At 41.7% G+C, this 13,021-nt stretch overlaps 1 non-coding gene across 1 annotated transcript; it reads right to left on the minus strand.

The window, feature by feature from the left end:
• Positions 1 to 3,811: 3,811 nt before the first annotated feature.
• On the minus strand, positions 3,812 to 3,918 carry LOC143639614 (U6 spliceosomal RNA). The gene has a single exon (XR_013154757.1). It is a non-coding gene; the product is annotated as a U6 spliceosomal RNA (small nuclear RNA).
• Between the last annotated feature and the right edge of the window lie 9,103 nt (positions 3,919 to 13,021).

Here is a 13,021-nt window from a genome sequence, read left to right on the forward strand (position 1 = left end):
GCTTAAGTGTTACCTCCTAAGAAGAGCAGTTTTTGGCCACCTACATTTAGTTCCCTCCTGCCCCTCCCTCATATTCTTTTTGTGGGCAATGCTTTCTTAATTGTACTTACTTCTCTGGGTAATTATGTCTATTTATATTTTCTGTTTCTGGTATGTCTCTCCCACTGGAATATAAGCTCTAAGAGGACAGGGACCTTGTCTGTATTGCTTAGCATTGTGTCCCTCTCATCTAGAAAGGTACTTGGCACATAGTAGGCTAACATAAGCAAAACCATCTGGGAAATATTTTCTCCCTGTGGTTCTTGCCAGACATATGGTTGCTGAGGGGAAAAAATCATGGTAGATCTGTGTCATTCCATATGAAAAAAAAATTGGGGCTAAAGGGAGGAGTTTGTTGAAAACAGTTCTGTTTTAGAAACCAGTCCTTGGAGTCTCATCACCAGACACAGTCTTACGAAATTAAACAAAAGGAATAAAAAAGCATAAAAAAACTAAATTTTTATCGGGTGCTTACTGCATGCCAAAAACTGTTCTAAGTGTTCTATGCAGATTATCTCATTTAGTCCTCATAATAACACAGGAACATAACTTCTATTATTAGCTCCATTTTACAGATGAGAGAATTGAGGCTCTGAGATGTTATGTGAAGAGCCCAAGGCCACGGATTGAGGGAGAGGCTGAACCAAAAGTTGAACCCAAGGCACTCTGAGTCCACAAACTAAATCATCTATAGCACCTGCAGTCCCTACCCCACTCCACCCTTGGATATGTTTCTTTCACAACACTAGTCATACTGAAGAATAAGGGTTTTGTTGTTTTTAACTAGGCTGGGAGCTTCTCAAGTGCAAAGAGAGGGTGGGTCTTCTTTATTTTGCTTCTCCTGTGCCTGGAATAGAGCTTGCTACAGAATGGGTACCAATCAATATCGGTTGAATAAATGAATGAGGGAGGGAATCCATGTTCCTTTATTTTTGTCAGGTTTCAGGGTGATGGGCTCATGTTTATTTCCCTGGCAAAGTGTAGCACTGGGGACAGGAGTGTTCTGGGGGAAGTGTCTCTCACCGCAGGGTACAAGGAGGACTAGCTTTGACTGAAAAAACCAAAGCAGTGTTCTACACAGCAAGGCACTTGATCCAAAGGGTTTCATTTTGTCGTCAGTTGAAAAAGTAGCTGGACCTGTTTAGGACTTAAACAAACTTTCAGTGTTCAAATCCCATCTCAAATCCTTTGCAGAATGAGCAGGGTGTGGGGCGGCGGGGCGGCGGGGGGGAGTTATAAATAAACAAATATCCACAAACCGGCTGGATTTTTAAACAGAATTTGCTTCAATCATCGCTGCGCCACATTTTCCCAACTGGCCTCCGTCATGAGAACAAGTGGGAACTTTCATACTGAATAGCTTTATTTTTTTTTCCGACTAGATGAATGGCAGGAGTTTTGGCTCGGGAGGCTGGTTTCCAATCCCCGGCACACAGTTTGCTGCCCTACTGTGCCCCATCCATCACACGTAGTGCCCTGTACAACATACCCAGTCATCATATCTGCTGCTGCAGCCTTCAAAAAGAATTGGGTCATTGTTTTATTACACCACTGAGAGAACTGCAAGCCTGTTAGGATTATGTCATTGATATTTGCGTGAAAAGGCAATCATGATATGCTGGTCATTTAACACAGCTGGGAATGCAACTGTGTTGTCATTGTCTGAGGTTCTCTGCCAGCCCCTCTGACTTCGTTTCCCAGCCCAGCCAGTGGAAATGGATCTCTCTGATGTATGTCACCTTTGAAATGCTTTCTAGCCCTTCAAAGAACCAAGCAGGATCTAACTCTTCATGCACTTGGACTTTTCTGCTTGTAGGCACCGCTTTCTGCAGGTGAGAGCAGCTTGCTTTCCATGAGTGTGGGAGTTGTACACTCTAGTGGTAAGATGCTGTAATACAGTATCATTTGTTCCCTAACTTACAGTTTGGGCTCAAGAACAAATGAAGGATGTTGTATGTGGGGAATGCCTCCATGGGAAAGTCATGTTTCAGAGTCTGTTGTGACTTCTATTGTGTGCTTGTTTTGATAGGACCCATGTTTTCATTGTGGTTGTTAGTGTGCTTAAGCAGGGGTCTTGGGCACCGTAATTCAAGTATATTTGCATTTATCAACAGGTTTTTATGATGGCAGAACATCTTAGTTCCAAAGGAGGAAATAATTAGCATTGATTACAGAAGTATAATCAGAGCTCAAGTTCATGTGCCAACTTTTCTATTGCAACTCATCGATCCTTCTGCCATTGATATGCTAGCTGGGGTTTTATGGCATATGGCCATTAAAGGGACTCCTCAAAGCAATCTATGGCAGGGCACATGTTCATTCGTCTTCTGGTTCCAATCCTTGCCAAACCACCTGTGCTCTTGCCAGCCACTTTGAGGTGTGACAGTCAGAGCTGGCCTGATAAGGGAGCCAGCCAAAGGGATGGAGTGCCTTAGCTAGAAATCTCCAAATCCCAAATGCTATGGCCATAAAGAACTCAGGTTCTTGAATATTTCTTGGCAACTGACCCCAAGTACTTTGCCTTCTGAGTGCTTTGGTATTTGTGTTGTTCCCCATTCCTGGTTTTGATCTGTCTTTTCCTTTTGGCCAAGTTTCCCTTTCTGTAAAATGGGGCTCTTGCTGGGATTAAATGAGAGAACATATCCAGACCTGGCATAGTGCCTGGCACAGAATAAGTGCTCAATAAATGGTAGCTGTCATCTCCTTTTCCATGTCCAGGTTTCTTCTGGCTATGTTCTCTGGACCTCCAATATTGGCCTGGACCAGGGCCTGTTCTCTCCCCTGACTGGCAAGCCAGGTCACCTGTCCCTCAGTCAAACTGGGCTCCCTTCTCTGGCAGTCTTCTGTTGTCCTTACCTGTCGCCATGTGGCACTCACTGTAACCACAGACTGCCCTTTGCCAACTTCTGACATTAACCTATTGAATCCTGGCAAAGAAGAACTAGTTTGCAGACAGGAATTTGCATGTGTGGGCCAGGCACAAGACCAGGAGGCAAAGCCATATTTCCCTGCCCTCCCCAATTGGGAGCAAATCACCCACATTCTGGTTAAAACCAGATGCTTCACACCCATGACTGCAATGCCACATATCCAACAGTTGCCTATAAGAAAAATAGAGTGGTTTTCACATTAGAAACATAACTTGCAGGTCACTTCTCAAATTTCCAAAAAGCAGCTACCAAACCTGGGTATTTTTCCCCTTGAAAATGACAAACCTGTTCAGTGTCTTGTAGGGACTTTCATTTGGAAGCCCTGGGAGAACTTATATGCTCTTTCCAAGGGGGTCTCTGGCTGCTTTAATTTTCAGGGAGTTAATATATTGGAGAAGATAAGAGATATTCCCCAAACTCACCTGCTCTTTGACAATGCTATGTAGTTACCTTGGCAAACAGCCAGTCTGAACACTAAAAAAGAGGGAATGAAGGAATCCTGAATGCTATACTCCGTGCATGTCCAAACAAGGATGGTGTTTTGGGGCAACCAATAGAGGAGAAAAGAGATTTTTCAGATGAGGTGCTGTGAGCTGATCCCACCCTATTATATCCCATCCCACCAAAAAGAGAAGAAAGGATGTATGGTAGCATTGTGATGCATCGTGACAAGACTTCCCTGCCAGGGTCAGTTGCTCAACCTGAGAGACTCTTCACGCTGGGTAGCCACACCAGGGTCAAGAGCACAAGGTCATTCTAATGAGGTCATTACCATGGTTAGTTCTTATTTTTCCCCAATTTTCATTTATTTTTGGCTCTTGTGGCAATGAAATCTTTTCAATAAAAATGTGGAACACTTCAACAATTGGTGTGTCATCCTTGCGCAGGGGCTATGCTAATCTTCTCTGTATCATTCTAATTTTAGTATATGTGCTGCGGAAGCCAGCACCCATGATCAGTTCTTAACCACTTTGACTCCATATTTTTTTTGTTGAGGGCTTGTTGGTTATTGGTGCATTTGTTTCTAGCCCCTTGGAAGGAGAGTGAGAAGGGCACTAACATGATCAACTATTCTATATGTATCAGGCTTTGACACTCAGTCACATTCTGAGGGACTCACTTAGGTCCAGCAACTGTGTGGTTATCATATGAAACAGGAGCTTCTTGCTATGTATTCAGGAGGAGTATGCTAATTTTCTAGTGTTTTCAACATTAGATATTTTTTTGGTTAGAGAAAGGCAGTTAAGTGTTGAACTAGTTCTTATCAGGAATTATCTCTTCCTCCTTCAAATCTCATGCAGATGCTAAATGGTTTCATTCATGTCATTTTACTGATGAATCAATACATCAAATAGCTTTTTTGAGTCTTCATAATGGGTAAGGTGCTGCATTTCTAGACTATGTCTTATTTTATTTTCATTGCAAAGCTATGAGGTAGGAACTGTTATTATCTTAATTTTACAATGAAGAGACTGAAGCTTAGGGAACATGATACAAGATCACAGACAATAATTGGGGAGCTGGGATTCAGACTCAGATTTATGTGCCTCAATTAAACTATACTTCCTTCAAGTAACACATTGTAGGCCCTTCACAAAATTCAAGTTGGGGGCAGTGGTACACGCCTATAAATCCCTGTGACTTGGGAGGCTGAAGCAGGAGTATTGCATGTTTGAGGCCAGCCTCAACAATTTAATGAGGCCCTAAGCAACTTAGTGATACCCTGTCTCTGAATTTTAAAAAATAAAAGGACTGAAAGTGTAGCTCAGTGGTAGAGCACCCTTGGGTTGAATCCCCAGTACTGCAAAAAACACAGAATTCATCTACTGCTGTTACTCCTCCTCCTCTCCTTCCTCTTCCCCTTGCTTATGCAGTACTGCATTTGTCCAATAGGTTTTGGTGCTTTATACCCAGCAACCAATTGTAGAGTTCAAAGCCAGGCCTATATGCACGCATTCCATTTTTCTGTGCCGCTTGTAATGTAACACAGAGATGTGGGACATATAAAGCTTGGGTAGTTTATTGACAGCTTGCTCAAAATTCACCAAACTTTAATTGAACACATATTAGATAAGCAAGCTAAAATTCCTGTGCCCAAGTTGCTCATAAAACCTTGCAGGCCTACAGATATGGGAAGCATACATTTAAATGTATTAAATTTTCTTCATTTGAAAAAGGGATGAACTTAGTATGTAGACTATCAGAATATGTGTAAACAGGGACTGTAAAAGGCTTTAAAGAGGCAGGCCTTTTTAAAGGAAAAAGGAGCAGAAGCCTTAGCCACCAAATAGCTATGAGTGTTATCCCTTTCTGAGCTCCCATTTCCTTATCTGGGGCAATAGTCACAGTCGCCATTTAGTGAGCACTTTACTGTGTAACAGGCACTGTGCTAGGTGATTTCCATTTAGTCTTGATGATCATTATTCCCACTTTTCCCTTTTTAGAGCTAAGGCTCAGAGACATTAACTAACATACCCTGGGTCACACAGCTTTTCAGTGGTGCTATTTCTCTCTCCAGAATCCTCTTATAATCACTATGTTATATAGCCTCTCTTGTGTCCTGACTAAGCTCCATAGTCAAGTATTTTCTACTACGTTGCCTTAAAATAAATATGAAAATCACGGACAAACTTGCTTAACTGAGCCAAGAGGATAAACATTAGAAATAGCAATTAGTAGGTGAAATGTTGCCAGGAAGAGCTACACAAAAGCATAGAAAAGCAACAAGGGAGTTGACAATGATGGGAGTGGTGTGTGTGTGGCAGGAATTGAACGTTGATGGTTAATTGGATCCTCTCCAGCTCTTACCTTTCTCCTTCACCTTTCTGCTCCACAGTTTCTCAAGCTTCTCTAGAGAGCACAGCCCACTTAGATATAGCCCAAGCTGCCACAGGATGGCATCAGGCCAGAAATGGTAGGCCTAGGGCAGTGGGGCGCTGGGCTAGGAACCATAAATAACCATGTTAATGAAAACCAGCTTTGGCCCAAAGCCTTGTCCTTTCATAAGACATTCTGTGCCTCTTGTAATGACCTATTTAGTTGAGAAAGGCTAGCCTAGCATATACAACAATAAAAATAGCAGTTGCCCTTTAGTGAGCACTTACTTTGGGCCAGGACTTGTAGTAAACACTAACTAATTTAATCCTCACACAGCTGTGGAAAAGCAAGTATCAATATGTCTCCCACTTTGCACAGGAGGCAACAGGCTCAGAGAGGCTGTTATTTGTGCAAGTGCATAAAGCTGATTGGAGCAAGAATTTGAAGCCTAAAGTGTCTATTTGCAGGGCTAGAGCTCTTAATTCCCCTACTTAATGAATGTCTGTTGGAGGAATAAACAGTAGAATGAATAGACTGATGTATTAATTCATTTCACCTTGCTCTGCAAACATTTAGTGAGTGCAATGTACGTGTCAGCCTCTGTGCTAGTCACTGAGGATTTTAATATTTAAAACACACACATACACCCTACATGGACCCTGCCCTCGAAGAGTCCACAAAAGCGCTGTCTTATGCCATGACTTCTGGGGAGAAGTCATTTGAGTTTCTTGAACAGCAGTTTTTAATGATGCTATTAAATTCAACCCAAAGCAAAGGTTGTGCACTGGTGAGCAAAGGGTTTCAAATGAGAATGCGTCTTTGATTTATCATTGATTCAGCCAGAGAATTGTTACTACGAGAAATGGAGCTGCAACTCCTATCACGTTAGTGAACTCTTCCTCCATCTATCATGTCTCTACCCTGTCGAACCCTCCCACGGTACAAAAGTTATCTGTACTCTAATGGACAATTATCCCATCCATCATTTCTGCTGGTCTTGCTGATTGCTGGCAGTCTACTTGCCCACAGAGGAGACTTACAAATAGTTGCAACCGATGATGTGCTGGAAAATTGCTCATTTTTATACATTTTAAATCCATGCAGAATGAATTCCTTTGCAGGCTGTACTTTAAGCATTTGTTTTGTTGGTTATATAAGAGAAGGTTATGAATTCCTTACCTGGATGTGAAACATGACCTTCTACAACTATTTCAAAAGCCCTCTAGCAGTAGCCTTACAGCTATTTGTTAAAATGATGAATGAATGAATGAATGAATGAATGAATGAAATAAACATACCTATGGAATAGCAGAGGAGCAAGGATTGTACCTGGGGCTTGGGGGGATGGTCTTTGCACCAGGGTGATCATCATCTTCCTTTTTCATTCCGTGTATTTTAAAAAGAGTCCCAAGTTGATTAGGTTGAAGTGAAAACTCAATGATGCTGAAAGGAGAAGTTGAGGGACAGTGAGAGGTGCCTGTTGAATTCCCTGGGACTATTGCTATGAGATTTGAGGGTACAAATATTCCCCTTCCCCATGTTTCACCTCAAGCCTGGTAATATATTTAACTTTTTTTTGGGGGGGGTAGTACTGGGGATTGAACCAAGGGGTGCTTAACCACTGAGCCACATTCCCACCCTTTTTAACATTTTATTTAGAGACAGGGTGTCACTGAGTTGCTTAGTGCCTTGTTTTTGCTGAGGCTGGCTTTGAACTCATGATCCTCCTGTTTCAGCATCCCAAGCCACTGGGGTTACAGGCATCCACCACTGCACCAGGCATATTAAACTTTTTATTTTATTTATATATATATAAAATATTTTAATTTTGTTTATTTATTTTTATGTGATGCTGAGAATCGAACCCAGAGGCTCAAACATGCAAGGTGAGCACTCTACCACTGAGCCACAACCCCAGCCCTTAACTTTTGATTATAATAATCAACATCAGTACAGAGTCACCAATTGCCCAAGGAAAAACCCCAACAGTTGCCTTTCATTCATCTTTTTTTCTTGCATTCATCTTTATTTCTTAATTCTACATTCAACCAGTCACTAAGCACTGTCAAGTCTACATCCTAAGCATTCCTTGAATGTGATCCATTTTCTCCATTCCTCTGCCACTTCCTTAGTTCAGGACAGCACCCCCATCATCTCTTGCCTTAATTCCTATAATAGTGTCACTTCTCTCACTTTTTCTCTTTCCCCACTTTTGTGAATTCTTCCCAAAGTGGCCTGAGTGATCTTTCAGATATGCAAATCTGATATTTCATATCCTATCCCCTACACTTCATCTTCATAAATAGCTTCACTACACTTGAGACCAGAGGCATTCAAAGTGTGGCCCTAGAAACAGCAGTACTGGCATCTCTGACAAGTCGTTAGAGTTGAATCAGAAACTTGGGGGTGCCCACTCCCAACCTGTGTTCAGCAAGCCTTCCAGGTGATTGTGATGAGCATATAATTTGAGAACTCACTCCCTAAAGCAATGGTTCTCAATCCTGGATGGACACTAGAGTAAACTGAAAGGGCTTTTAAAAATTCCAGTGCCTCCCCGACAGATTAATGGAATCAGAGTCCCTGGGGTGAGATCTAGTCATCAGTATTTTTGAACCCCCCCGCCCCCAGATATTCTAATGTAGACTGAGGATGAGAACTACTATGTTACAGGATGAAGCACAAGCTCCTTAGCTTGGTATTTAAGGTCTACTTCCTTGGTCACATCTTTCCATGTCCTTGCTTGTTCATTCTAAAATGCAATGGGGGAGACATTTGGAATTCCTTTAGAGTCACACACAGTCTTTTACCTCTGTGCATTTGCGCATATCATTCCCAATGACTTGGCTTCTCCTTCCTCCCTCCTTTCACCTAGCTCATATTTTCTCATTTATGGTACATAGCTCAGAAGATACTTTTATGAAAGAGATTCCTTTGATCCTCCATTCTGGGTTAGATGTCTCTCCTCCATACTCCTACAGTGTCCATATCATAACACTAGATGCTTAGTCTTGTTGTTCTCTGGTTAGTCATCTTCTTCCCCTTCCCATTTAAGAGCAAGGATTCTCATCTAAAGTATGGTGCCTGGCACATAGTAGACATTTCATAATTCTGTGCATTTTTGTTCTCTATTCCTGGGGTGCTCTTCTGTGCATCACCCATGACATAGATTTCAACTCAGCCTTCAAGATGCAGATAAGATACCACATCTATTTTTTTGGGGGGGGGGCTACTAAGGATTGAACCCAGAGGCACTGAACCACAGAACTACATCCCCAGCCCTTTTTATATTTTACTTAGAGACAGGGTTTTGCTAAATTGCTGAGGGCCTTGCTAAGTTGCTGAGGCTGGCTTTGAATTTGTGATCCTCCTGCCTCAGCTTCCTGAGCTGCTGGGAACAATTTTTTAAAAAATTTGTTCTTTTTAGATAAACATGACAGTAGACTGTATTTTGACATATTATACATACATGGAGCATAACTTTCCATTCTTTTGGTTGTACATGATGAGGAATTTTGCTGGTTGTGTATTCAAATACATTTACTCTACTCTCCAATTCATTCTACTGTCTTTCCTATTCCCATCCCCCCTCAGATGTCACATCTTGAAAACCTATAAATCTCCTGCATGGGTTAGGCAGCCTTCCTCTAGATTCCCATAGTATCCTAACTGCAATCCTATCCTAGTCCTTAGCACATGAGGCCATCATAGTCTGTTTGCATGTCTGCCTCCCCCACTAGACTATGAGAAACTTGAGGTTAGAGGCACAGTCTGTACATTTCTGTATTCCAGATCCTAGAACAATGTCTGGTACATGTCAGGTGCTCAGGAAACCTTTTGTGAATGGATAATCAAATAAATAAAGACCTTCATCTTCTTCTCCATGTCTTCTGCCACTCTCTGTCCAGGCTCCCATTGCTTTATTTCAATAAATTTCAGACTACTTTCCATTTCTCCTTTCTCCATGCTATCTAAACACTTCCCCATTCCCAAGATGTGACTTTCTCAGTCTGTAGTCACCATATCCCTTCCCTATCCAAAGGCTTTCAGTGATTCCTCACTGTGTGTGTGAAGCAAGCATGAAAGAAGTATTAAAGAACTTCCTTTCAAAGAGTCCCCTGCCTTTCCAGCCATCCCTCTTCCATTCCCCTGTGTAGGACCTGCCCATCATTTGTGGGCCCTGATGCAAAATGAAAATTTGGAGTCCCATGTTAAAAAATCATGAAGGATTTCAAAATGGCAACAGAGCACTAAACCAATCTGGGGTCCTTCTGAGTATAGGGCCCCATGTGACAGCACAGGCCTGCCCATACAAGTTTCCAGTGTGCTGGCTAAAGGCACTCACTCATCATTCAATTGCTCTGCATGTTCACTTTCTCTGTGACTTTGTTCTGGCTCTTCCTAGCCTTCTCTACTCCACTGGCCAATCTAAAGCTTTTCTTTCCCACGGGTCCACCCTGTTCTTCAAGGACTTGCTCAGGTGTTACCTTCTACCATTCCAGACCTTTAGTATTTTTTACCACACACCTTGATATTAATAGTTATTTTTAGGTGTGTGTAGTCTGGTCTCTGCTGAATTTTAAGCAACTTGAGCACAGGGACTCTATTTGGTTCATCTTCGTGTTTCTTAAAGACCTAACACAATACTCATCTTACTGGTTGAATGACTCAGGGAAGAAAGGTCACAGCTCTGATCACTGAGTCAGCCAAAAGAAAACAACATTGAAAACCTGATTTGAGTTCATCCTAATATTAGTTGTGTAACTTTGAAGGAGTCAATGTTCTCTGAGCCCTAGCTTTGCCATCTATAAAAAGATTATACTTAGAAAAATAATGTAGAAAAAGTTACTTTCTGCTACTATCTTGTTCTTTGCTAATGTTTTCAAAATCTTTTGTTTTTTAATACTCATAAGACTTATTTTATATTTTATATCACATAATTGCAATACCTGAGGTCTTTGAGGATCTAATTCTGTTTTCGTTGTTTCTGGCTTCATTGTGTGCTTTGTAATTTTGGATTATGAGTTCATGTTCAGCCAGACTTTATCCTTGGTAATCCTGTGAAAACTGGGTTGAGGGTGTGTTCCTTCAGGGAGGATTTGTGTTTGCTTCTTCCAGGTGCTTCAGGGCACTATTAATCCAGGACTGCTTTAGGTGAATTGTTTAGTTGTAAAGACAGGGGTCATGTCTCCTTTGTCTATATGACTCCAGATCTTAGCACAGGGACTTGTAGATGCTCAACATGTATTTGTTGATTGAGTAGACAAATAAAGAAATGAATAAGGCATTCTACCAGTTTCTCTTGGACACCCAACAAGAGATGTAAATTCCAGTGTTAACAAAGGATAGTAGGTACATCAGAAAAATAAATAATTACTAACATTTATTGGGCATCTATTATGTGCCAGATATCATACTAAGTCCTTTGTGTGTATTAACTCATTTAATTTTCACTCAATGTGATACATACTATTATTGTCCTCAATTTACAGAGGAGGCACCAGACAGGCTGAGTAACTTGGTCAACATCATACATCTGGTGAATGGTGGAACTTGAATATGAACCCAATCACCTTAGAGATAGTCCTAATCACCACTTTATATTGGAGAAGTGTTCAATAGTAGTGACATAAGTGACAGAATGGAAAATTTCAGTACTGTTGAAGGGATTGGGAGAGTTACACAGGCCACACCAGGCATGGGAAGGAACTTAGCATGGTCTAGTATCATTAGACCTTGTATGTAGGTCTGCCTACCCCAATGATAAAAGGAGAAGTTTGATGGCAGGCACTGTGGATTATTGCTCTTTGAATTGCTCAATATAGCTTTGCTGAATCTATTGAATGTATTGAAATTAATCACAGGGATGTTTTGAATAAATTACTTCACATCTTGTGTATGTGTGTCAGATGGAAAGTTGTGATCAATCTTTTATATTTATTAAAAACTTGAAAATACCTAGATGTGACCATAACATGTTTGGGTATAATGACATCTTGCATTTGTACTAGAGTATGGTACCCAGGACCCTAGGAATAGGAAGGAAGAAACTTGGATTCTGCCTCCATTGGCCCCAGAGGCTGTCAGGAACCAAAAGGCCACTGTGTTTGTAACCCGTTTTTTGGCTGCTTTCCAAATTTAGGAGGCCCTGGAGCAAAGAGGGGCTTTATTTGCTCTTATCCTTGCCAAGGCCAGGAAAGAATTTGAGTGTGAACTCTCAGTAAACATTCTGAGTCTTCTTCCTAGCACTGCTCTGGTGGAATGAAATTCCCAGCTTTCACCAATCTTCGATCAATATTTACCTGGGGGTTGGTAGTGTGCCTGGGGGCAGGGCTTCAGCATGGAGAGGAGTGGAGTTGGAGAAGGTTTGCGTGCGTGCGTGTGTGTGTGTGTGTGTGTGTGTGTGTGTGTGTAGTGTGTACTGGCTGAGGAATGGTGGAGATGGTGCGATACAAGGATTGTGAAACAATGAGAGTAGGGTTGGGAGAGAGGGTGTTGGAGAAGAAATAATTCACCAGTTTATGTTGATTTACTTTCAAGGGCTTCTCTTTGCAGAAACAACTTCTCTGGTTCTACTCTTAGAGGCCCAGATTGGGCAGTTAGCTCCCGTTTGGCAGTTAGTTTTCAAATTGGTTTTCCTTATAGGTGGGAAGGGGCAGTAAAGAGCGCAAAAGGGGACTGGGGTTGTGGCTCAGAGGTGGAGCACTTGCCTGGCATATGTGAGACACTGAGTTCAATCCTCAGCACCATTCAAAAATAAATAGATACATTAATTAATTAATTAAGGTATTGTATCCATTTACAACTAAAAATTTAAAAATTCTTATTTTTTAAAAAAGAAGGTGAAAGAAAGGATTTTGGTTTCCTGTTGTAGAGAAGCCCTGAGATAAGGAGTTGGCCCTGTCCTGGTAGGAGGTTAACTACAGGTCCCTCTCTCCCCAGTCCTGTTAGCAGACCAGGACTGGCTGTTAGAAATCCCCTAGGGAGGTGGTTGCTGAAGACTTTATCATGGGGCATGTTGGGTTTAAGGCAGCAGGGGCGGGGAGGCTGGGCTGGAAAGGGATTTGGGAGTTAAGAGCATATAGGTAAGAGTTGAAACTGCCCAAAGGGAATATATAGAAAGAAAAGCAGAGGAAAGGGCTTATGGAGTTTTAGTCTGCGAGGTGGGAATGCAGCTTGAGAGTAGTAAGGGTTTGAGGAGGGTTGATGTCCATCATTCAACATTTATTGAGTTTTAT

The sequence above is a fragment of the Callospermophilus lateralis genome, chromosome X, assembly GCF_048772815.1.
Source record: "Callospermophilus lateralis isolate mCalLat2 chromosome X, mCalLat2.hap1, whole genome shotgun sequence".
In the NCBI taxonomy this organism is placed as follows: domain Eukaryota; kingdom Metazoa; phylum Chordata; class Mammalia; order Rodentia; family Sciuridae; genus Callospermophilus; species Callospermophilus lateralis.